Source organism: Carlito syrichta, unplaced genomic scaffold (assembly GCF_000164805.1).
Source record: "Carlito syrichta isolate Samal-C Ts95f unplaced genomic scaffold, Tarsius_syrichta-2.0.1 Scaffold305637, whole genome shotgun sequence".
Classification (NCBI taxonomy): Eukaryota; Metazoa; Chordata; class Mammalia; order Primates; family Tarsiidae; genus Carlito; species Carlito syrichta.
The window spans coordinates 746301-772425 of record NW_007249733.1 but is presented as its reverse complement, the minus strand read 5'-3'; positions in this window follow the sequence as shown (position 1 = coordinate 772425).

Sequence of the window (26125 nt, the reverse complement as noted above, 5' to 3'; positions counted from 1 at the left end):
AGAGTGCCAAGGAGCATCCGAGGGCGCTGGAGCCACCAGCAGTTGGAGAAGCAGGAAGGACCCTCCCCTGCAGCCTTGGGATGGAGCCTGGCTCTGCCAACACCTTGGCTTGGGATTTCTGGCCTCCAGAGCTATGAGAAGATACAGTTCTGTTGTTTGAATCCACCCAGTTTATGGCGCTGTGTATGGCAGCCCTAGGACGCTGTGAAGGAAGAGAGAATCTCGGACCTGAACTTACGGTGCCCAAGGAAGGGGTGTGCTTGGGAGCAGAGCCACACAAAACACTGCCTTCCTTTTGTTCCCAAACAGATGGCGGTAAGCCCACAAGCCTGCTTCACCCTACGTAAAATGTAGATCGAGTCAGTGAGAGAGGAATGCACGATTGACCTCCCCCCAGTTTGTTCCACATGTAGAATGTAGATTCTCTGAGCACCCAGCAAGGCCTCACAGGAATGAAAGCAGGTGCTTCACTGCCCACCCTCCCCTGCTCTGTCCTTTCCTCCTCCCCGCTCTGGCCTCTCTTTCCCCTTTGAATACGGAAGCCCTCAAATCCTTCTTTGGAGGGAGCACAGACAAAGGGTCCTCCTGTGACTGGTGTTGCCTTTTCCTGGGTGTGTCCTCAACCTGGCAAGATGACCCTCCGACAGAGTGAGACCTGCCCCGGTCACTTCAGGCTTGCAACTCTCACACACCCTCTCTGTTGCAGCTGCAGTGCGTCTTCTCAGGACCCGCTGCCCTCACTGCCCTGCTGCTGCTCTCTCCTACTGTCCGTGGCCTGACTCCCTCTCCAGTGCTCTGGAGACATCGCTCTTCCAAGGAAGCCACCCCGCTGTCGTTCCATATACATCACCACACACTAGGTGGATTCGCACAACAGGGGTCTCCTCAGGGTTCCCAGAGGTGTGGCTGTCTGTGCGTTGGTGGCTCCCCTCCTGCCTGGTCCTCCCCGGAACCGGAGCCCTGGAGGACAGGAGGACGGACTGTCACAGAGTCACTGCACGTCCCGGTCTGAGACTGCGCCTGGCTCAGGCAGGCCCCAAGCAGACATTTGTGGAATGGCTGGGTGCTGGCTCTGCTGTCAGGGGTTCTCTGTGGGTATCACTTCAAGGAATCCTCCCAGAGGACTGTGCTGATTTACTTTCCACTCAAGGCATGGACTCCAAGGCTGGAGGACTCCAGGGTCCACCCTGAGGGGTGTTAGGATGATCCATGTGTGGACACAAAGACCAGCAGCCTCCAGGTCTGACCTGAGGGATGTTGGGTTGACCTGTGTCTAGACACCAAGCTAGGGACCTCAGGGGTCCACCCTGAGGGATGTTGGGTTGGTCCATGTGTGGATATCAAGGCCAGTGGCCTCCAGGGTCCAACCTGAGGGATATCAGGTTGACCTGTGTCTTGACACCAAGCCAGAGACCTCAAGGATCCACTCTGAAGGGCGTCAGGATGGTCCACACGTGGAAACCAAGGCCAGGGGCCTCCAGTGTCTGAACTGAGGGGAGTCAGGTTGGTCCATGTGTGGACACCAAGGCCAGGGGCCTCCAGGGTCTGACCTGAGGGGTGTCAGGTTGGTTCATATGTGTAAAGTAAGGCCAGAGGCCTCCAGGGTCTACCTTGAGGGGTGTCAGGTTGGCCCACATGTGGAAACCAAGGCCAGGGGCTGCCAGCATCTGAACTGAGGGGAGTCAGGTTGAGCCATTTGTAGCCTAGTGGCCCACAGGTGTTTGGAAGCCTGGCTGTCAATGCTGTGTTTTCCACAGTCCAAAGCCCCAAAGCCAGCCTTTGCTGAGGGCCTGTTTGTGCCACCAGGTGGGAAACAGGGGCGTCATCACAGTGGGAAGGTAGTGTGAGGAAGGCGCTCCAGCCGGAAGGCCAGCACCTGAGGGCAGGCCTGGACATGCTTAGCGCCTAGTATGTGTGTGCATGTGCAGGTGTGCTTGTGCGTTTGTGCACGTTCATGTGTTTATACATGTGTATATGTGTGCACATGTGTGTGTGCGTGTGCACATGTGTGCATATGCATGCATTTGTGCACACGTGTCTGTGTGTGTGTGTGATGCTCCTGGTGGCTGTGGGGAAGGGGAAAGCTATGTCTGAGGTTAGGAAGTGTATCTCGGTCCAGGCATCCCGGTCGGTCGGGCAGCTGGGTGACCGAGGGCAAGCTCTTTTATGCTTTAGGCAATTGTCCGGGCCTCATGGCCTCCAGACCAGTCGGAACAGAATGTCTAGGGAAGGGCCCACATCTGCGTAGGTAAAGTTCCCACAGAGCCTAGTGCTCATAAGGGCTAAAGGCCAGAGTGAGGGGTAATCTTTGTGGGCTGAGGGCCGGTGCAAGAGGAAGCCGGGAGGCCTTGGTGTCGAGACAGGCCGGGAGCCCCCAAAGGGACAGCTGGAATTGGGAACTGCAAGAGACACAGACAGACTGACTCGGTTGTGATTGTGCCCTGTAGGGGCTGGGGGCTGGGAGTGTCACAGTGGAAAGAACATTCCAGAGAATGTCTAGGGCCTCTGTGACCTGCCACACCCCTGGGCTACCTTCTTCCCTGCTCCCCAGCCGCACCCGGTCTTGCGTCTCACCCCCGCAGGTAGGTCTCAACGAGCTCCCGGAGGCCGAGTCCTGCAGGGGGCTGGTCCCTCAGCCTCAGGGTCCCCCACATCATCACCCTCCCACCCACGTGCATCCACCTCTTGTATGTGTCTTTGCCCTCGAGAGTCGGGTAGAGTCGCACAGTGCGAAGGGCAGGGCTTTGGGGCCCCCACACCACGTGGGAGCCGCCACTTGTCAGCAGACGATGAACCACGACCTCCACATCTGCATCGATGAAATGGGAAGAGCAGCTCTTCCTTTGAGGACTGCTGTAGAGATGACAGGAGGCAACGTGTCCAGTGTCCTTGGCATCCAGAAGGCAATCGATAAATGCATGTCGATTTACTAAGCAATCATGGCCAGCGTCCTGGCTAACGTCAGGGAGCACCTTGCTCCTCTTTTCACGCAGGGAGCCTGTGGTTCCATTCGTCTCCTTTGCAGGCAGGGAAAGTGAGGTTCGGATGATTACCGGCACACACCTCGAAAGAGGCGGCTGGGTTGTTCCTAGGGCCGCCCCTCAGGTCCTCTGCTGTCTCCACTCCAGTGCCCCATAGGGGGACACGGCAGGTGGGAACAGCTGTCCCTGTTTGGGCCCTGCTCAGGCCTGAGTGTGAGTCATGTCCCCACTTCCCCCTAACTCCCCACTCCCCACCCCCTGTCTTTCTGGTGAGACTCAGCTGCTGCAGGGAGGAGGGGCGGGGCCCTGCTCGCGTGGCTGTGGGCGCCCAGGAAGGTGTTGGTCAGGCTCTGATGCTTCCTCCCGGGAGACAGGCCGTGCTCTCTCTTGCCGTGTCACGGGCGGCACGCTCCGCCTTTTCCCTCGTGGCCCACCCGCCCAGGCGTGGGAGCTGCCAGTGTGGTCTAAACATCACGTTTCTGAACGGCCTGTGCTCTCAAGGGGGGCTGGAGATGGGGGAGGAGTGGCGGGGCGGGTATGGGGATTTTCTGGAGAGAAGCGGAGGGATGAGAACCCTCCTGCTCGGGCTGGCCAACTGGCGGAAGGAACTCCGAGGCCCCTGATGGAGGCCAACTCGGGGAGGCAGCTCAGGTCAGTAGAGCCCAGAGGGGTGGCGGCAAGCCCTCTGTGGGCTTGTGGCCCCTTCCGGCTGGCCTGATGTGTGGCCGGGGCTTGCCGAGTTGCAGCATCCAGGCAGGGCTGGAGGAACTCAGGGACACTTTTCTGGCATTCACCGAACCAGCCTGGACTCTGGTTGTAGCTGAAGACACAACGCGCCCCACATGGTGCACCCGACAGAGTGTCACCCTGAGCTGCAGCTCCTGGTGTGATGAATTTTGGGGACTGAAGCCAGAGACTTCTGCGTTTCCAGATAAGTCTCCACAGTCTTGGAACCAGGCCACATTCTTTTACTTAAAAATTATTTATTTTTAATTTTTATTTATTTTAGAGTTGGAGTCTCACTCCGTCGCCCAGTCTGGAGTGCTGTGGCACGCTCGTGGTCACCCTAGCGTTCACCCACTGGGCTCTGGCGATCCTTCTGCCTCAGCCTTCCAAGTGGCCAGAACTACAGGAGTGCGCTATCACATCTGGCTAATTTTTTTGATTTATTGTGGAGATGAGGTCTCACCAAGTTGCCCAGGCCAGTCTCAAACCCGGGGGCTCAGGCAATCCCCTCACCTCGGCCTCCCAAAGTGCTGGGATTACTGGCTTGAGCCACCGTGCCCAGCCTATTTGTTTATTTTTTTAAATTGACAAGTAGAATTATGTACATTTATGGTGTATCACACAATATTTCAAAAATAGGTATACATTGTAGAATGGCTAAATCAAGCTAATTGACATGTATGCTACCTCACACACATCACTTGTTTGCAGTGAGAGCCCTTGACATCTACCCTCTCAGCAATGTTCAAGTATAAAATGCATCGTTACTAACTATAGTCACCATGTTGTACAATAGATCCCTTGAACTATCTGAGATTTTGTGTCCTTTGATCAACATTCTCCCATTCCTTGCCCCCTCCCCACCCCTGGCAGCCACCACTCTGCTTCTGTGAGTTCAATGCTTATAGATTCCACGTAGACATGAGGTCTCGCAGTGTTTGTCTCTCTCTGTCTGGCTTGTTTCACTTAGCGTAATGTCCTCCCAGTTGGCCCAGATGACAGAATTTCCTACTTTTTAAAGGCTGAACAGCGTTCTGTGTGCGTAACACATTTTCTATACACGCATCCATTGGTGGACCTGGGTTGATCCCACGTCTTGGCTATTGTGGACTGTGCTGCGGTGGGCACCGGGGTACGGAAGGCTCTTTGACACTCTGATCTCATTTCTTTGCAGACAGACTCAGCGGTGGGACTGCTGGATCACGTGGTCGTTCTATGTTTAACTTCCCAGGGTTCTCCACTGTGTTTTGCACCATGAATGCACCCGTCTACGTTCCCACTGGCAGTGTGGAAGCTCCCCCACCTCACACCCTCCCCATGCGTCTGTTTCATCTTCCCGTAGCAGTCATCCCAGCAGGTGCGAGGCGGTATCTAACATGGTTTTCACCTGCGTTTCCCTGATGACCAGTGGACCCCAGAGCGTTCGATGAAAGCCCCTCCTCACCCCACATCTGCCGCGTTTTCTCGGCGACCCTCTTTCCTCATCTTCTCATCCCGTCCCCTCTCCCAGCGCCGTCTCCCTGCTCGAGAGGGTCACATACCTTCACAATTTTTTATGACAGTAAAATATGCAAAATGTAAAATTTACCATATTAACAGTTTTAAGTGTGCAGGTCTGTGGCCTCAAGAGGGTTTTTGTCGCCCAGGCTGAAGTGCAGGGATATGATCATAGCTCACCGCAGCCTCAACTTCATGGGCTCAAGTGATCCTCCCACCTCAGCCTCCCAAGTAGCTGGGACTATAGGCATGCACCGCCATGTGTGGTTAATGTTTTCATTTTTTTTGTAGAGATGAGGTCTTGCTGCATTGCCCAGACCAGGAACTCCTGACTTCAAGCAGTCTTCCCACCTCGGCCTCCCAAAGTGCTGGGATGATAGGTGCGAGGTACCGTGCCCGGCCATCACAAGTCTGTGGCTCTAACAAAGGAAAAGTCTCAGAGACCAAACGGGAGGCCTCAGGGGTTTCCAAGTCAAGCCAGTTACCCAGCAGTCCACATGACTTGGCCCAAGTCAGTGTCTGTCTTGCAGAAGTGGGGAAGCTTGACTCCCCCATGTCCTCTCCAGGATAGCCCGGGTCAGGCTCTGCTGAGGTCACTCCAGACTCCCAGAGCTTGGAACAGCTGCTTTCAGGGAAAGTTCAGCTGCCGTGGATATGATGGGACTTCTTAGCATCTTGCTTGTTTACGGGAAGCAAACGCCCAGTGATTCAGAGAGACACTATCTACAGGTTTCACCCTTGCTTTGTGAGTACCAAGTCATTCATATGCAACTGTCTTTTACACTCAGGCATAGCTAAAAAAAAAGTGAATCAAGTCTGGAGAGTGGACAGAGTGGCCCCACTGGCACTACTGGATGGCAGAGGAGTCCAATAGACATGTTGGCCCCAGGAGAGGGCATTGCTGCCCCGGGCGTGGTGGCAACTGAGTCCTGAATATCCCTTGGCGTTTGGCGTCTTTCACTGCCCGCCCCCCCCACACCATCACACAGAATGGAACCATCAAGCGCCAAGACAAGTCCACGGGGAAATTGTCTTCCCAACGCACAGTGTGGGGACAGAAGGTCCTGCCCTCTCCAAACCTTACTGGAGATCACCTATGAAAGAAGGAAGCTGGACCTTACTTCACACCAGCTACACAAACTTACTCAAGATGGATCGAAGCCCTGAATGCAAGAGCCGGCAACCACAAGACTCTGAGAGGAAAACAAAAAGCTCATCCTGGTGGCCTTGGAGGAAGCCATGGTTTCTTAGCTGTGACCTCAGAAGCATAAGCAGCAGGAGGAAAAACAATCAAGTTGGGCTTCACCAGAATGAAAACCCCCTGTGCTTCAAAAGACATTATCAAGGAGGTGAGAAGACAGACCACCGACTGGGATGAAATATCTGCCCACAAATGTTCACAGCAGCAGTGTTCACAGTAGCCAAAAGTGGAAGCAAACCAGATGTCTGCCAACTGATGGATGGTTGAACAGAAGGTGGTCGGTCTAGCCACACAAGGCGATGCTATCTGCCAGAAGAAGGAATGAAGGAGGACCCACCGACGACATCGACAGACCTTGGAAACATGGTGCTGAGTGTGAGAAGCCAGTTGCAAAAGGCCACACTGTATGAGCGTGTTTATATGAAATGTCCAGAACAGGCAAATTTGCAGACAGAGAAAGTGGGTCGGTGGTTGCAGGGGCTGAGGAGGAGGGAGTGAGGTGTGACTGCTATGGCTTTGGGGTGTCTTCTTGCGCTGATGGATGTTTTCTAACTAACTACATAGAGGTAATGGTTGCACAATCACGTGGATGTACTAAAAATCACTGTCTTGTACACTAATGGTATGTGAGTTACTTCTCGAAAAAAGTAGCTGTATCACTTCTCTCTTGGTGCTGGCCACACCTCTCTGCTCTGCCATCAGTCTTTTTTTTCCTCAATTACTGCAAGCCAAGTATCTCTATTCTGTGCTTTTCAGTTGGTTATTTTATTTATTTGTTTGTTTGTTTGTTTTTTGAGTTGGGAGTTTTACTCTGTTGCCCAGGCTGGAGTGCAGTGGTATGTTCATTGTTCACCACACCCTTGACTTCCTGGGTTCAGGTGATGTTCCTGCCTCAGCCTCCCCAGTAGCTGGGACTACAGGCGTGTGCCACCACATCTGACTAATGTAAAAAAAATTTTTGTATAGATGAGGTCTTGCTATATTGCCCAGACCAGTCTTGAGCTCCTGGGCTCCAACAATCTTCTTACCTTTGCCTTTCAAAGTGGTAAGATTATGGGCATGAACCATTGTGCCTGGCCTGATTGTTCTTTTTTTTTTTTAAGTTGGCTTCTCACTCTGTTGCCTGGGCTGGAGTGCAGTTGCTCACAGCCACCCCAGCGTCGACCTGCTGGACTCTGGTGGCCCTCCTACCTCAGACTTCCAAGTAGCTGGAATTATAGGTGCGCACTACCATGCCTGGCTAATTTTTGATTTATTGTAGAGATGAGGTCTCACCAAGTTGCCCCGGCTGGTCTTGAACCCGTGGGTTCAGGCAATGCACTTACCTCGGCCTTTCAAAATGCTGGGATTACAGGCTGAGCCACTCAGCCTGGCCATGATTTTTTTTTTAACAGAGCAGAAATTTATTTTGTCCCTGCTACATTTCATCTTGCTATTTTAGCTCATTTTCCCACCTTTTCAAAATCTCACTGAGCACGCAGTACTAACATTTGGGAGTTTTGTGGTCTCTTCAAGTTATGTGTCATTGAGAAATCTGACAAGTGTGTATCATCACCAAGACATTGACTAAAAAGCATTAAATGCAAATTTGTCATGAACCGAAGAGATTTCCTGGAACTTAAAACAGCTCTATGGGTTGTGTGTGGCGATTCTGTGACCCGACGGGAACAGCAGTCTACGTTAGCGGCTCCCGCTGACTCTTGTGTGTAGAGGCTTATCCCTGTGTGTTTTGAATTTCGGATTGCAGAATCGTGCTTCCCAGGACCTCGGCTTGGGGATTCCTGTGAGGTCTCTGGAGAACAGTCTGCAGTGAATTCCGAGTGTCTTCGACCTGGCCTGAGTGTCTTACTTGTGTGAGGCAGGACTGTAGTGCATCACCCAGAGGGTGTAAACTTGAATTTCACATCTAGGTCCAGGCAGAGCCTCACACGTCACCAGGGCGGATGTGTTCTCGCCATCCCTGGGCAGCAGATGAGCTGCTGGGTGGCCTTTCTGCCTGAGAGCTGACTGTCCCCCGTCACCTTTCCCTGCAAGTATAAGCCTTGTCTTGGCTGTAGGTGAGAACTACAGTTCCAAGGTTCGTCCTTGCCAGCCTCAGCTCCTGTCCCCACTGGTGGCCGCTGCATCCAGGCTCTTTGGGAATCGGAATCCACAGCCCTCCCCCGACCCACCCCACCCAGGGCACAGCACCAATCCCTCTTCGATGGGTTTCCTCTTCTTCTTTCTGACCACAAGAGTTCCCTTTCTTTAGCAAAAGCTCAGTGAGTACCCACGCAGGCTGTGCACTGGCTTTTACCTACTATTTCTAGGTGTTGCTATTGCAAAAAGGTTTCTATGCTTTCCAGTCTGTCACACGACCAGAAGTGTAAGTCCCCATGATACAATTTCTCTCTATTAAACCAGCAAACACCCAGCAGGGACAGACATGAGGGCAAGGGAGGGAGTCTCAGATGCTGCTGGTGGGGTCTGAGCTGGCACCTTGATTCCTGAGGGTACTCGGCAATCAAGGCATTTCCTGCATGTCTTTTACCCAGATAATTCTCCTTTCCAGAAATTTATTCTATGGAAAACATCATGGATGTGTGCACATTTTGGCTACAAGGATGTTTGTCGTAGCATAGCCTGTAATTCCAGCACTTTGGGAGACCAGGCTGAGTGGATTGCCTGAGCCCGTGGGTTCGAGACCAGCCCAGGCAACTTGGCGAGACCTTATCTCTACAATAAATTAGTAAGGCGTGGTAGGTAGTTTGTGCCTGTAGTTCCTGCTACTTGGAAGGCTGAGGCAGAAGGATTACCTGAGCCCAGCAGGTCAGTGCTGGGGTAGCCATGAGCATGCCACTGCACTCCAGGCTGGGCGACAGAGCGAGACTCCAACTTAAAAAAAAAAAAAAGAAAAATTCCAGGCAAGAAAACAAAAAATGAAAAACCAAGGATGAAGGAGAAGCACTTCCATTAGGGAAGGAAGCCTTTAGAGACTGCTGCGGCAAGTGCGTGCTGAGGACTCGGGCTCAGGCCCACTTCCCGGCCACTCCTAATGTTAAGAGGAACGTGGGAAATCAGTGCTGATTAGGGCCCAACGCCGAGGTTTTGCTAGTGAGGAAGAGGGAGGAACAGATACCCCAGTGTGTGTCATCGACCAATCGGGGTGCGTCAGAAAGGGGGATGTCACGTTGTTTCTTTTTGAAAGTAGGATTTATTGAGAGGACAGAAAAACTCCCACAATGAGACAGGACCCAAGGGGGTTGCCCGGGATGTCACGTTCTTTCGACGCTTGCTCCCAGTTGGTAGAATTTTAAAGGTAATTTTTACATTCTTGCTTTTGTATCTTTGGTATTTTAAATTTATATTCAGTAAAACTGTATTATATTTATTTTAAAACAGTCATCCAAGAAAGGCTGTAGCTGAGGCTGGCATGGGCATGGCATGGTGGGCTCGGAGCTCAGTGTGGTACCACGGATCGGCTAGGGACAGGGGACCATGATGTCTCAGGCACGTGGGGTGGGGAGAGGGCGGCACTCTGGCGATGCTGTTGGGCCGTGGCTTTCTTGGCTTCTCATGCAGGAGTGTCAAGACGTGTCTGGCGCCTTAAAGGTGCTTCCTACGTCCAAACACAGGGGCAGAAGATGGAATGCTGCCCTGTATGTGCAGGTTAGATATCTGGGTCACGTGGGGACCCTGTTACCGCCTGGGTTGCCCCGACGCTGTGCTGCCTCTGTTCCAGCCCCAGGAAGCTGGCCAGGGATGCCCTCCCCCAAGGACCAGACTGTGTGGTCACTGCCATCCCCGCAGTGGCCTGGGCTTGAGTCTGGCCCAGAAGGACAAGCATACTGTGCTGGGCATGTCGAGGAAGCACGTTCTCCCTCGTTGCCAGGAATGCTGCCGCCACCACCATGTGTTGAGCATTTGCTGCAAATATTTCCTCACTGAGTCCTTAGAGTCACTTTGCAAGGTGGGGACACAGTTTATGACTAAGGAAACCAAGGCTCGGGCGGGTCCAGTCACGTGTCTAAGATGGCACAGCCAGGACAGCAGGGCAGAGGAGGCCACGGCCACCTGACCCCACAGTCCTTCACGTCATCTACTCTCAGGGGGACCGGCACTCCCGCTTGCTCCAGACTGTGCTGGCCCTGGCATTCCAGCCCCACCTCCCGATGACTCCTTGTGCCGGATGCCGGCTTTGCCCTCCAGCGCCCGACGGCTCTCTTCCGCCGAGCACACGGTGGCCAGTGTTCTTCACGCATGAGCGCTTGCTGGCCGCCACCGAGACTGGGCACTTTCCACAGCGCCCGGGGCCACAGCAGGCGTGTAATCGGTAGCAAAGGAAAGACTCCTTGTCGAATTAATGAGTGAATAGATGGCTAGCGTCCCCTACAGCAGCTGTTTCAGACTCTTTCTTTTTTTTTTTTTTGAGTTGGGGTCTCACTCTGTCGCCCAGACTGGAGTGCAGTGGCCGCTCACGGCCACCGCAGCCTCGACCTGCTGGGCTCCGGCGATCCTTCCGCCTCAGCCTTCCGAGTAGCCGGAATTACAGGCACGCGCTACCACACCCGGCTAACTTTTTTTGATTTATTGTAGAGATGAGGTCTCACCAACTTGCCCAGGCGGGTCATGAACCCGTGGGCTCAGGCAATCCACTCACCTCGGCCTCCCAAAGCGCTGGGATTACAGGCTGAGCCACCGAGCCCAGCCCAGACTCTTTCTTATGAGTCAGGCACTGCTGGGTGCTGTGGGAAGTAAGTGGGCTTTTCTTTTTTTTTTTTTTTGGAGTTGGTGTATCACTCTGTTGTCCAGACTGGAGTGCAATGGCACGCTCCTGGCCACTGCAGTGTCGCTCTGCTGGGCTCCGGCCATCCTTCCGCCTCAGCCTTCCAAGTAGCCGGAACTACAGGCACGTGCTACCATGCCCAGCTAATTTTTTATTTATCATAGAGACCAGGTCTTACCAAGTTGCCTGGGTGGGTCTCGAACCTGCCGGCTCAGGCAATCCACTCACCTTGGTTTCCCAAAGTGCTGGGATGACAGGCTGAGCCACCGAGCCTGGCCAGTAAGTGAGTTTTGACTACATAAATACTTGAGTGGTGACAGTAACTGAGTTGCACTCCAGGGTGGAAGCCTGTGTCGGGTAGTGTCCGTGGAGATGAATTGAGGGTGTTGCCTCTCAGCGCGATGGCTTTAATGGCAGCTGCGGAATACCCGCTGTCACCGCCTGCGCGGGTAGGTCCTGCAGTTTAGCCTACAAACCCTCCTGCAATCTTGGTCCCCTGCCTCCTGACAGGTGTGAGCTGAGCAGAGGAGACATCAAGCCTGCCCACAGGTGAGGAAAGTGAGTTGGAGAGGACCCTCCAATTACTGTCTGAAGTCAGGATTATGGCGTGGACCACCCACAGCCCACGCTTGCGTTTTGTGATCTGCATACCTTTTTACAAAAATTGCATGGCAGTGTTTATGGGCTGGCTCTGTCACATAAGCGCCTGGGATTCTAGTTCCCCTTGACACCCCGGGGTTCGCCATCTTGGCTGTTCCTTGGGGTAAGATCTTGCTCCTTCGTTTCCTCACGTCCGTCCAGGCTGCCTGGGCCTGCGTCACCCGAGGTATCAACATGGAGGGACCAGGCGGTCTCCACTGGAAGAGGCCTGTGGCTACAGGAGCCTCGGGGAGCCCAGGGGTGGTCTGTGTCCCAAAGAATCAAGAATGTGGTGTGAGGGAAGGTTAGAAGCAAACCTTTTCTCCTTCAGGAATCCAGCATGGTCCTTTTCTGAGTTGGGGTCTCACTCTGTCACCCAGACTGGAGTGCAGTAGCACAATCACGGCTCACTGTGACCTTGACTTCCTGGACTCAGGTGATCCTCCCACCTCAACCTCCTGAGTAGCTGAGACTACAGGCACACGCCACCATGTCTAGCTAATTTTTTACTTTTTTGTAGAGATGAGGTCTTGCTTTGTTGTCCAGGCTGGTCTCCACCTCTGGGCTCAAGCAGTCTTCCTGCCTCGGCCTCCCAAAGTGTTGGGAGTCCAGGCGTGAGCCACCGTGCCCTGCCCAGTGTGTCCTTGACCTCTCCCTCTCCCATCTAATCAATCAAGGCACAAAGCAAACTTGATTCTCCCCAGCCCATGATTTTCTTCAGGAGGCAGTTCCTCTATTCTCACAGTTGTTCAGGCTGGACGCCTGGGCATCGCTCTTGACTCTCTCATGCCCCCTCAGCTGAGCTTGCTCTGACTGAGAAACACATGCCCGAGCCCTCTCTATTCCGCTGGGTGTGGGCCCCAGCAGCTCTTCCTTGCAGCCCTTGGTAGTATCTGGTGTTCTTCCTGCTCCCACGCCCGTCCCCACCCTGCTACTGCCCGTTCCCAATGCTGCCACAGGAGAGCCTGTCAAAATGTAAGTGAGACAACTGGCTGCGGTGGCTCACACCTGTGGTCCCAGCTACTTGGGAGGCTAAGGCAGGAGGGCCACTTGAGCCCAGGTGTTCAAGACCAGCCTGGGTAGCATAGCAAGACCCCCATCTCTTAAAAAAAAATTAGCTGGACGTGGTGGACCACGTATAGTCCCAGCTCCTTGGGAGGCCCAGGTGGGAGGATCACCTGAATCCAGGAGTTTGAGGTTGCAGTGAGCTATGACTGCACCCAGGCACCCCAGTCTGGGTCACAGAGCAAGAGGCTGTCTCTCTGTGCTCAAAGCTCTCTGCTATTTGTTGCTCAGTTAATCCATTACCCTCCACCTAGTCTTCACCCTCCTGCTCCACCCGCACAAGTCCTACCCCACATAGTGGATCTTTGTTTTTTATTTTATTTTGTTTTGAGTTGGCGTCTCACTCTGTCGCCCAGACTGGAGTGCAGTGGCACGCTCCCGGTCACCGCAGCCTCGCCCTGCTGAGCTCTGGTAATCCCTCCTCTTCAACCTTCCAAGTAGCCGGGACTACAGGCGTGCGCTACCATGCCCGGCTAATTTTTGATTTATTGTAGTGACGAGGTCTTGCCAAGTTGCCTGGGCGGGTCTTGAACCCACAGACTCAGGCAGTCCACTCACCTCGGGCTCCCAAAGTGCTGGGATTACAGACTGAGTCACCAAGCTTGGACCTCAGTGGATCCTTGAATATGAGATGCCCGTCACCCTGGGGGTCCTTGCCCTTGTGTGGTTTTAGTCATTTTCGGCTGCATGACGGGTCACCCATACTGGCGGCTCACTGTGACAATGCCTACCCATTGTCTCCTATGGCTCCCTGGGATGGAGTCTGAGTGGGCGGTTCTGGCCTGCAGGCTTCAGAGCTGCAGCTGTCGGCCGGGCCAGGCCATCCTTGGCTCGACCAGACAGGTCCATCCCAAGGGACCAGAGTTGAGGCCTCACCTCAGGCCTCTCCGCAGGTTTGCAGTGGGGTGGGCTCCCTCAGAATGGAAGAGCCAGGAAGGCAGCGGGAGCTGCAGCGCCTCTCACGGCAGCCTCAGACAACACACACGTCGCTCCTGAGCCTTGGCTGGTCTGGAGCAGTGTGGGAGTGCGACCTCAGGGTGCAGACAACAGGGAGGGGTTGCCTGGCACCTCCGAGGCTGGACCGCATCGGGCACTGCCTGGAGTGCTCTCTCCTGGCAGCTGCAGCCTGACTTGAGTGGGTGGAGAGGGAGAGAGAGGCTGGGTGGGGTGGGTGCAGCCTAGATGGGGCCAGGAAGGGGCTGGCCCAAGAGAAGCGGGCAAGAAGGGGATGCAGCTGGTGTGAAGGTCTCAAGTACCAGGTGAAGAGCCAATGTGGTTCCGGCAGGCAGAGAAGACTTGACCCAGATCTCAGCAAAGCACTTCAGCCGTATTTTCTGTTATATGTCAATGAATGTTAATTACAGAAATACTGGTACATAGGAGAGAATCAGAACAAAAGGAATCCCGGGTCGGCACTTTGCCTCGAAGGACCAACGTGTTTCATGCATTTCCCTCCAGTGGCCACATGCTGTCTGGTGCCTTATAACTCAGTTTTAAGTATACTCCGAGCACATCTTCATGAAGCAGTCTTCTAAAACCTGGTTCTTGGTGGCTACATAGTTATCCCTCGATTCAGGAAGTTCTCCTCTGCATCCGAGAGTTCAGTCAATCTTAGGTCAAAATTGTTCAAAAAAAGTTAATACAAATTGCAATAACAATAAGAATGAATAAAATACAGGATGCCAACTATCTACGTGGAACTCACATTGCCTTGGGATTTATACACGATTTGGAGAGGATTTAAAGTGCACGGAGGATGTGTGGGTTGTGTGTGCCAGTACCGCTGGACGACGGGATCTTCTCCATCAAGTCTCCATTAGTGACTGCTGGATTATTTTTATTTTTCAGAATATAAATGGTGCTTTGATGGCATTCTGGTATATATACATTACATGCCCGTCTATAATTTCTTTTATTTATTTATTTATTTATTGAGTCAGGGTCTCACTCTGTTGCCCAGGCTGGAGTACAGTCTCATGATCATGGCTCACCTCAGCCTCGACCTCCTGGGCTCAGGTGATCTTTCCTCCTCAGCCTCCTGAGTAGCTGGGACTGACTATAGGCACGTGCCACCACAATCAGCTAATTTTTTTATTTTTTGGAGAGACAGTCTTCCTATGTTGCCCAGGCAGGTCTCGAACTCCTAAGTTCAGGCAATCCTCCCAGCTCAGCCTCCCTCAGTGCTGGGATGACAGCATGAACCACTGTGCCCAGCCTGGTTATTTATTAAGAATACATTTCTAGAAGCAGTGTCGCTAGTCAAAGTTTCTGTGGATTTCAGAGGTCTTTGGTGGCCGAGATCCTAGGCGAAGAGGGACTCCCCCATGACATGCCTGCCATATGTTCCCCTCCCGTCCTGCCCCATTTTTGGCCACAGCCTCTAGGGCCTGGATGTGGGTTGGCGCAAAGCTGGGGTCACAGAGCACTGAGGCGGCACCAAGCTCCACCCCTCATGAGCTCCAACACACTCCCCTATGCTGGGGTGTCCAGTGTTCTCCCACGGGTCTCACACTTCCCCGGGGCCGACGCATCCTCCAGTCACCTCTGGCTCCGATGTCCTGCTTCTCCAGAGCTCTCCAAGTCTTCCTTGTGTCTGCTCCTTCCCTGTGACCCCTGGACACCCACCCTGCCTGTCAGAGGAGCTGAGTGTCCTGTCCTGGACAGTTTACCTGGAGACTCAGGGACTTATGGGAGGGGAGTTATTGTGGCATCATGCAGTGGATAAATTTAAAGGCCCCTCTAACCTCCCCCACCTCCCAGTTCCAGCTACCCATAGTACTGCTCAGCTGTCCCCACCCTGACGTGCTCTCTTCTGGTTCCATCTTGCAGCCTTACTTGTCGGGAGCAGATGTGATATGGAAAACAGACAAACACTGTCATTATAACAGGCCTTAAGTAAAGACCCCAAATGAAGACAAGGTCTCACTTAGTAGCCCCAAGCTCATAGGCAAGGTCTCGATTGAAAACTCTACATCCTAGCCAAAGACAGGCTGTGAGGAATGCAACCTGCTACACAAAACAGCGTCTCAAATACCCACACATCTGGGTGCACATGGTATAAATAAAACTCAACTACAAGATAAGGAACAGCTCACCTCTTAAGTAACAACATAATTCCGTTAGAGCTCCCTCACAAACCTTAAATCCCTTCCAACTTTCTTTGTGCTTAATTATAAAATAAACATGCTGAGCTGGTTCGGGGCCACTTCTCCATCAGAGGAAAGTGTCCCACCTGGCCCCAGCTTTTCTTTATGTCTTTATGCCTGTGTCTTTCTTAATCTCTCATCACTCTCTCTTGAGACCAAGACAACCGCACGGACCATGACACTTACCCATTACCTTCTGGTCCAGCAGCACTTGACACAGCCCTGGAAATGGTCCTGGGGACCCATCTGAGGGGCCCAGACCAGAATCAGCTAGGAGGGAGAGAAGCATCCGGGCCCGGAGGGAGCAGCCCTAGGACACCCTGCCTGTGCCATGTCCTCACACTGAAGGCCCTCTCTGCCTGAGTCCCTGCCACGTGAGCCTGTTCACGGCTGGCTCAGTGCAGCAGGGCTTGATGTGGTAGAGCTTAGAGCTTGATGTGCAGGGCTCCATGTGGCAGGGCTTGATGAGGTGGCAGGGCTCATTCTGTGGCAGGGCTCAATGTGGCCCGGTTCAATGATGTGGCAGGGCCCTATGGGGCAGGGGTGTTGCCTTTCCTTTTTACCTGGCAGGGCCTTCGAGGGGTTGAATGACATGATGAACAAAAAAGCACCTCATGATACGCCACAAAAATATAAGGGATTGTTATCAAATTGTTTTTGCTGGGTACTGCAATGAGTTCTAAACAACTGCTTCCGAATGAACTCTTGGGACATGAGTATAGTGGACACCTGCTGTTTTCAGTCTGCCCAGTGGCCCTTTCTCCTTCTTCCAGGCACAACACCGCCCACCCCCTTTCTCTGGTAAGTGCACCCCCTTCCTCCAAAACCGTGACCCTGCTAGGGCGGCCATCACCTTTGTCCATGGCTAGGTCACAGGGATAGACATGCGGCCTGAGCTTGGCTAGTCACTGAACCCTCATGCCCACCGATATGCTGATGGGCCCATGGGCCTCACAACCATACTGTGGTGAGTTGCCATCTACCTGGAGGCTGCGACACACTGAGGCACAGAGAAAGGCCCTTTCCTTCCCCCAGCGGGTGCCGAACAGGGTGATAAGAGTGACCTTACCTGTTCAGGCTGCTGCTAACAAAATCCCTTATCTGGGCAGCTTATAAACAATAGAAATTGATTTCTCCCGGTTCTGGAGGCTAGAAGTCCAAGATCAAAGTGCTGGCAGATTTGGGGTCTAGTGAGGGCCACTTTCTGGCTCATAAATTGCTGTGGTTTGAATGCCCCCTCCAGAACTCATGCTGAATTTTAACCCCCATGGGACAGTATTGAGAGGCGGGCTTTTGAGAGGTGATTGGGTCACAAGGGCCCAGCCCTCATGAATGGATTAGTCAATGCATGGGTCAACGGGCTGGTGGGCTGATGGGAGGGGAGCTAGTGGCATTATAAGAAGAGGAAGAGAGGCCTGAGCTAGCACGTGCATATGCCCAGGCCTTCTCCAGGGGAGGCCCCGTGCCCCTGGTACTCTGTAGAGAGTCCCACAGGCATGAAGGCACTCGCCAGATGCAGCCCCTTGGGCCAGGACTTCATGGCCTCCAGGACTATAAGAAATACATTCCTTTTTGATTAATAAACAGCCCACTTTCAGGAATTCTGTTCTGAGCAACAGGAGGTGGGCTAAGACACAGATGGCGCCTTTTTGCTGTGTCCTGACAGGGTGGAAGGGGCTAAAGGGGTCTCTCTCCAGCCTCTTTCATAAAGGCAGTAGCCCCACTCAGGGGGCTCCACTCTCATGACCTCACTGCCTCCCAAAGACCCCACTCCCAATACAGTCATCGTGGGGGTTAGGATTTCAACATGTGAATTTTGGGGACACATCCACTCCGTAGCCTGGTTGTCGACAGTCTTGTCTTGCCCTTGCCCTGCTCCCGTGGCCGTTTGGGGCAGCCCAGGCAGCAGGAAAAGTAAGGCCACGCTGGGGCTGGGCCTGGGAAGCCGGAGCCCAGATGGGAGCAGAGGCCCTGTCCCTTGTGGGACGGAGCCCGGGGCCCAGCTGCCCCGAGGCAGGTACTGTCCCTGTGCTCTCCTGCTTCCTTCCCTCAGCCACGGTGGACTTTTTGTCTCTCACGTCTGGAGAATCCCAGCCTATACAAGTCAACCCACTCATGAGCCGGAGTGCCTATTCATGAAGATCCAAGGATTTCACGTGTGACTGTGTCACTTCGACAAAGGACACTGGGGCTTGACTCGGAGTGGTCAGCAGACAGTGACGACATGGCTGTGGAGTTAACCTGCACTGAATTCCTGGTCTTTGCAAATGTTCCCTTCATCTAGTCTAGCTTGTTTTCAGAACATGCTGAGGTGCGAAAGCAGCACGTGATAGACGTGTATGCACACAAACCGATGCATACACGCACAACGAAATCAAGGAGGACCGAGAGTCTGTTCACCCTGGCCTCTACAGGGGGCAATTCTTGCTGTGAAGGCTTGAGAAGCCGGGCCTGCAGTGCTATGGGGAGGAAGAAAGGGAAGTCGGGCCTTCTTTTTCTGTTCTGAGATCTTGTTTTGAATGTTGCTGGAAATGACTGGGTCTTATCCAGACACTGACAGTCGAGACGAGACCCGTTGGATATGGAGTCCGAGGCTTCGCGGAGGGATGTGGTTTCTAGTGGGGTGGGGTCTCAGCTGTCAGACAGCCCAGCACAGCTCTTCTTGGAAAAACAAAAATAAAGCAGCAGCGGCACCACTAACATAGCATGGTCTCAAGTAGGAGAATGCAGCAAGCAGCTGGATGGGAGACAGATGAAGCAATTCCGGAGCGAGGCCGACGCTCGGGAATTTTAGATTGCTTCATCCTATGAGCAAAGATTAAATACATGGCACTGAAAGTCACGCACTGTTTACTAAAATGTAGGCTTCTATTGAGGGTTAATAAGATGTTTAACGCCACTGGCATGTGAGTGAGAATTCCCATGTCATGGAGGTGAGGGGAATGAGCGTCTGGCCTCCCAGCTCATTCTGGGTCCAAGCAGGAGTGACCGAGCTGGTGGCAGTGGTCAGAGAAGGGACACTAAAACTCTGGAACATGCACCCCTCTGAGGTTGCTGGTGCGGGCTCTGGGCACCCCCTGCTGCTTGCTCTACAGGGCTGTGTTCAAGGTCATATAAAGTACTGGATGGTAAAATATTTGGAAAATTGTAAATATGCTGGGCATGGTGGCTAATTCTTGTAATCCGGCACCTTGGGAGGCTGAGGTGGGAGGATTTTTTGAGACCAGGAGTTCCAGGCTGCATTGAGCTATGATAGTGCCACTGCACTCCAGCTTGGGCAACAGAGTGAGACTCCATCTCTACAAAAAATCTAAAAATTAGCCACGTGTGCAGTCCTACAGTCCCAGCAACTTGGAAAACTGAGGCAGGAGGATCGCTTGAGCCCAGGAGGTTCAGATTGTAATGAGTTATGATCACACCCAGCCTGGACACTCCAGCCTGGGCAACAGAGTGAGATCCTGCATCTAAAAAAATAAGAACTCATAGATAACTATAGAAATGTAAGATAAGAGGAAGAGAAGCAGACCCTCGGAAGGAAAATGAAAACCACCACATCTAAATAAGAAGCTGAAGCAGGGGTCCAGATGAGAACTTAAGGTCTTCAGGACTGAGACTGCACCCCCCACGGTGCCGCTTCTCCACCCCCTGGGGAAGTACACGCTGCCACCAGATCCTGTCGTGTGCCATGAGGGCCCTGGGCAGACCCCTGGCCAGACTGCCCGGCCCACATGCGACCTCACCACCGAGCTTCTGGGTGGGAGACTCAGCCTGTTTGCCCAGTTCCCTAATCTGTCAGACGGGGAGAGCTGCGCCCATTCAGTGGCTAGCTGGAGCACTGAGTCCATTCCTACAAGCTACTTGGAGCATCGCCCGGCCCGTGGAAAAAGCTCCGTAAACAAGCTACAATTGTTTCTCAAGCGCAGGCGTCATGGCCTTGCAGATGACACGCGTGAACCCCGGCAGACCGTTGAGCTTATCTGTGACAAGATGGTGTGTTGACGAGATGCCGGTTCTCAGCGTCAGTGCTGTTGACATTTTGGGCCGATCGCGTCATACTATGGGGTCTGTCCTGTGCCTGAGAGGTGCTCAGTGGCGCCCCAGCCTCCACCCACTGGACCTTCCCTCCCGCATGGGATAACCGAACATTCTCCAGGCACCGTCAAATGTCCCCCCCCGGCTAGGGGCAGGAGGCAAGACTGCTCTCTGTTGAGAACTGCTGGGCCAGAGGCAGGTTCTGAAGCAAGGGTTCGGCGGATCTTGGGGACCCCAGAGGTGCACTGAGGAACCTGTGAACCCTTGAAGTTTTGTGTGAACTTGTGAGCGTGTGACGCACATGTGAGTGAGCTCACCTGCATTTTCCCCAGGAGAACGCCTGGGTTTTTGTTTGTTTGTTTGTTTGTTTTCCTCAGGGTCTGAAGGCCTTCTGAGACAAAAGAACTCTAAGCCACTGGTCCTGGTCCCCATGGAGAGTAAACGGTCTTCCATGGGAGCCGGGCTCCTCCTGGCCTGGTTTTCCCCTCTGGACTTTTTGATGATCCTCTGCCCTGCCCCCCTCCCCTCTCCATGCCCCTCCCTCCTCCCATGCTGGAAACTTCTGGGACTTTTGATCTTTTCCTGGAAGTCTGAGCACACTCTCCAGACGGCCAGCTGTTCATCCTTCTCCCCGAGGGCCTCTGAGTGTGGGAGAGGCAGGGGCAGGCGGGCGAGGGAAAGGGTCCGTGGGCAGGCGTGGGCCCCATGGGGCCTTCTCTGGGTGGTCTGGGTCCTGTGCTGGCTTGTCCACGTTCCTTCCATGCTGGTGTTCTGGCCCTCGTCACCAGGGGCTGAGCCAGGGAAGCCGTCTCCTGCCCAAGGCCCTGGGCTGGGGGCCGGTGTCGACACTGGATGTGGGGTGAGCCTGCTGTGCTCTGCAGTCGAGGCTGCCTCAGCCCAGGACATTCTCGAGGTGTGAACAGACTGAGTTCTCAGTGTCTCTCACTGAACACCTGGTGCCTCAGGAAATCTGTCCTTTCCAAAGAGAATCTGAGTCTCCTTCAGACTGAATAGGAGTGGGGGAAGGGAGGAGAGGCCTGGGCCCTCTGGAGCTTTCTACCCATCGTGGCAGTTTGAGGAATAGACTAGACGGGAAGGGGAGGAGGAGGGTGTGAGTGCCGCCATCATCAGTCTGTTGTCTTCCCTATCTCTGCCCTCGTCTGACTCAAGAAATGGGCCAGGAGACAGAGCCCTACCACTGTGAGTCCAAATCCAACCCTGGCACATCTGTTGGGTGTCAAGACTGAGCAACGACAGGTGTAGGCTGGAGCACAGCATCGGTGTGGGTGTCTGTCCAGGCCACCCAGCGTCATGGCTTTGGCACTGCTTGCTCCAATGGTCCTGGCGTTTCTCTCCATGAGGCTGGTGGGCGGCATGGGCGTGGGACAGTCTGGATTTGAAAGATGGATAAATAAAGGGATCAGTATGCTTCTCACAATTTATTCTTTCCCAGTAAGAAATGAGTCACTGCAAGGTTTTTAAAGGCAAACTCCCTAAGTGAGCTTTTCAAAGGATTGTTCATCTGACTTTCCCAATTTGCCACATTCTTTATCACCCGAGAAGTCAGACCAGCCCCCTTGGGATCCCAACACATCTCCGTCATTCGCCAGTGCTTATCAGAGACCCAAAGGACCCCGGCCTTCTTCCATGCTTCCGGAAACCAAAGCAATCTTTTTCAACAGTCTTGGGCAGCCTTTTGAGCTTCATGGGTCTTCGTTTCCTCATCTGCAAGCCACTGGTGATTAATAATGCCTCCCTCTTGGTGCTGTGATAGTGATTGAGTGACATGGGTAAGGGTGGCATTCGGTGTGTGACGAAGCATCTTCTAAGCCAAGTCTTGTTAATACTAGACTCGACGCCCTGGGTTTCTTGAAAAGCTGACACTTACAAGAGACCACGTAACCACGAGGTGAGCGCTGTCTGGTTTCTGTGGCTCCTTCTCAAGGATGCATGTACTTCTAGGCTAGAAGTAAATTTATGAGTAACAAATTCCTCCCTAAATGGAGGAATTCCAAATCTAAGTGTAATTTTGTGAGGTAGGATTTCAAAAAACACCGCAGCAAGGGCAGAGAAGCATCTTAAAATGGCGAGTCCCTCATCTGTTAAACTGAATCCTCGGGCTTCATTTGGCAAGATGAGAACGTTCTCATGTTGACCAACCAGCTGCACGAAGGTGCCATGGATGCAGATGAGTGAGATATGCAGGAGTGTGGTCATGGCGTGGAGGACGATCCTGCGTAACGAGGCTGTAATAATTTCACAGCAGCAGTGGTCACGGGAGGCCAGAACAGAAGGATACTTGCTGTGTCCCCTTAAGGTACCTGATCCCCAGGGGGCAGGTATTCTGAAGTGGGATCCTTGGGGGGTGATTAGGTCAAAGGGTGGGGCTCTTGGGATGGGATTAGGCCCAGAGAGCCCATTGCTTCTTCCACCTCAAGGACACGGTGTCTATGAACCAGGAAGACCTACCCAGACACTGAATCTGCCAGCACCTTGACATTGGATGTCCCACCCTCAGAACTGTGAGCAATACATTTCTGTTATTTATAAAGCACCCACATATGGTATTTTTGTTAGAGCAACCCAAATGGACTAAGTCAGGCCTAGGGGTCATCTTGCCAACCTACACTGGTATACTGAAGCAGCCTCTCCCTTGAGCCTGAGGGAGGATAGTGATCTGCCCAGGGTCACACACTTGCTGAGTGACAGCAGCAGGTCCCAGACCTGACATCCTGCCCGGTGCTCTTTTACCCTGTTCCTGAGCCTTTGTTCTGAAGCAAAGTCAGTTAACAAGGCAGTGTCAACCAAGTCATCTAATTGACTGAAATCAAACCATCAAGGGGTCAACATGGTGCACATTCCAGAGATTTGTGTGTGTTTAAAGGTAGAGCGATATTTCTGGAACATTCTACTTCATGGTGCAGCCATCATGCTCTTTGCCCGGCAGGATTTCTGTTGAGATGTTGTGGTAGAAGCTTACCATGTTAACCATCTCTTTTTATTTTCTGTATTTCTGATGCTTTGGCCTCTGGGGATTGCTGACTCTGGAAGGACTGCTTCTCCCAGGAACAGCCAATCCATCAAAACAGCAAAAAACTCTACAGTAACAAACACATGCAAACCACCCAAGCCCGAGCCCACACCCACAGCCACGTCTCTCTGCTGGGTTCTCACATTCCAGGACACTCTCCTCCTGCCCTGATCATCTCAGGATCAGGAACCCACTAACTAGGGACAGGCCCTGTGCCCCAGAGCTGCCAACATTATCCCACTAACCAGTCCTAAGTCTGCTCCCCCGACTCACCTGTTCCTTCCCCTGGAAAGCACAGTAGAGGCTCCTGCCCACAGTTCTCCCACCTCACCTCTGAGCAGCCCTGATGCTCTCCCGAGTGGTCCTGGGTGGTCTGCTGTGCCCCCGCCTCCTGGGACCTGTGCGTAATAAATTATCTTTTCAATGATGACTGCCTTGCTATAGCCCACGTTTCCTATGAATACACTCTATTTTACAGCATCAGCCTGGGTGATGGGAGGAAGGAGGAGGGTGGACCCATCTGGCAGTCAGCTGGGATGGCAGGGTTATCAGGACTCTTTCAACTGCGCACGTTAGAAAACTGACTTAGGTTGGGTGTGATGGCTCATGCCTGTCATCCCAGCACTTTGGAAGGTGGAAATGAGAGGATTGCTTGAACTCAGGGGTTCAAGACCAGCATGAGCAGCATGGTGAGACCTAGTCTCCCCAATAAAAAAAAAAAAAAAAAAATATATATATATATATATATGGGCTTGGTGGCACATGCCTGTGGTTCCAGCCACCTGGAAGGCTGAGGTGGAAGGATCGTCTGAGCCCCAGCAGGTCAAGGCTGCAGTGGCCATGAGCAGCGTGCCACCGCATTCCAACCTGGATGACCAAGTGAGACTCTGACTCGAAAAAAAAAAAGAAAAAGAAAACTGACTTAAGTCGACTTAAGGCGAAAAGTGAACTCATTGACTCAAGCGGCTGAGAAGCCTAGGGGTGCCTCACATTTGGGCCGGGTTGGATCTGGAGTAAAATCAGGCCTCCAGTGCTGTTTCTCCCTTTCTTTTTCAGTTTTTCTTCCTTCCGTTCCCATCCTCCAGCTCAGCACTCCCCATTAAAAGAGGGTCTCCTTCCCGATGCCACCACCATCAAAGTCCCATCTTCAGGGGAAGACAGTTCATGAATCAACACTTTGGACCGCCTTGGTTCAGACAGGGCACCCCAAGTTGTGCTTCCCCCCTGCCTCAGTGCGTTCAGCCTTCTGTAACAAAATGCCAAAGACATTTTGGTGGCTTAGAAGCAACAGGTATTTATTTCTTTCAGTTCTGGAGGCTGGAAGGTGCTGGCAAGTCTGGCGAGGGCCCACTTCCTGGTTCATAGACAGTCTATCTTTTCACGGTAGCCTCCCACATCAGAATAGGCAAGGAGTCTCTCTGTGGCTTCTCTTATAAGGGCGTTAATCCCATTCATGAGGCTCCACCCTCGTGATCCAATTACCTCCCAAAGGCCCTACCTCCTAACACCATCACCTTGGGGGTAGCATCTCAACCTATGAACTCTGGAGGGACATGAGCCTTCAGTCCATCACAGTCATTCTCCTGCAGTGCTGCTCAAGGTGAGTTTCACATCGGGGGGATATCTTCGGGACCATGCCAACCCCACCATCTGTGACTGAGTGACTCATAGGGCAGTCAAGAGTGCTCACCTCATAGGGTTCTTGTGAAGACCAAATGCAAAGTTTTCAGCCCATCTGTCCCGTAATTAGCACCTATGAAAATGGGTTATTATGGCTTTTGTAGAACTGAAGACTGTTGTGCTTAAGATCATACTGAGCAGACATAGCTAATGTGATTGAGCCACTTTAGAGATAAAGAAGTTGAATACATAGGAGAGAGAGTAGTAGTCAACTGCACAAATGCTGAAATCGGTCTTGGGGAAGCTGGGGTGACATTGTTTGATGCTCAAGGCCAGAACCCAAAGCTTATGTTCTCATGTTTGTGCTACCCCAGAGATTACCGCCATGCCCTTGGATCTATCAGTGGGATCCCTTGCTCTGGAATCAGAATGATGCCACCTACTTCCTGGGGGCTGGGGACACAGAGTACCAGGCGAGCCAGGAGTTTGTACTCCAAGGGGAGACTTGTAGAACTCTGGTTCCCTCCTGTATTTTCCGTGACTAGCCCAGGCTTGATCTGAGATCCAAGAATGATGTAGACACCACTTTTGTAATCAGCAGAGGCCTGAAGACTTCCAAAAAAAGGACACGGGGTGCCAGGACTTGGGGTGAGTAAAGCTTGCATGGGACAGGAGCAGTGCTTTCGAGTTAAAGTTGTGGGTCAGAGGCCTCTGAGCAAAACACGAGTCTTTCTCTTACTAGTTCAGGTTACATTTGAGGAAAACCACCATGACCAAACTCCAGGAGTTTTGAAAACAGGAGTTAAGAAGGTATTAATCAGAGTTCTATAGCTATCTGATCTATCTATATCTATGGTATCATCTATTTATCTGTCTACCGTCTGTCTATTATCATGTCTATCATCTATCTATCATCTGTCTATCATCTGTCTATTCATCCATTCTATCATTTGTCTATCATCTATCTGTCTATCTACCTGTCTACCTATCTATCACTCTAGAGATTTACTTTGAGGTATCGGCTTACACAGATGAGGAGGCTTGAGGAATCCAAAGTCTGGTGGGGGTGGGCAGGTTGGCGCTCAGGGAAGAGTTGCATTTGGGTCCAAGGCAGTCTACCGGCAGAAGTCCTTCTCACTCAGGAAAGATGACTCTGTTCTATGTGGGCCTTCGTGGCTGTATGAGGCCCATGCACACTGTGGGGTGTCATCTGCTTTGCCCAAAGTCCACCCTTTTAAACGTGATTTCATCCAAAAAGCACCTTCACAAACACATCCAGAATAACAATTGGCAAAACATCTGGGCCCTGGCCCTGCCGAGCAGACATGTGAATGACCACCACCGCAGTGTCTGGCTGAGACTCGGTGCCTGGGAGGACTCTGTGGCTGTGGGGAACTCAGAGGCACAAGAGTGGCCTCTGAC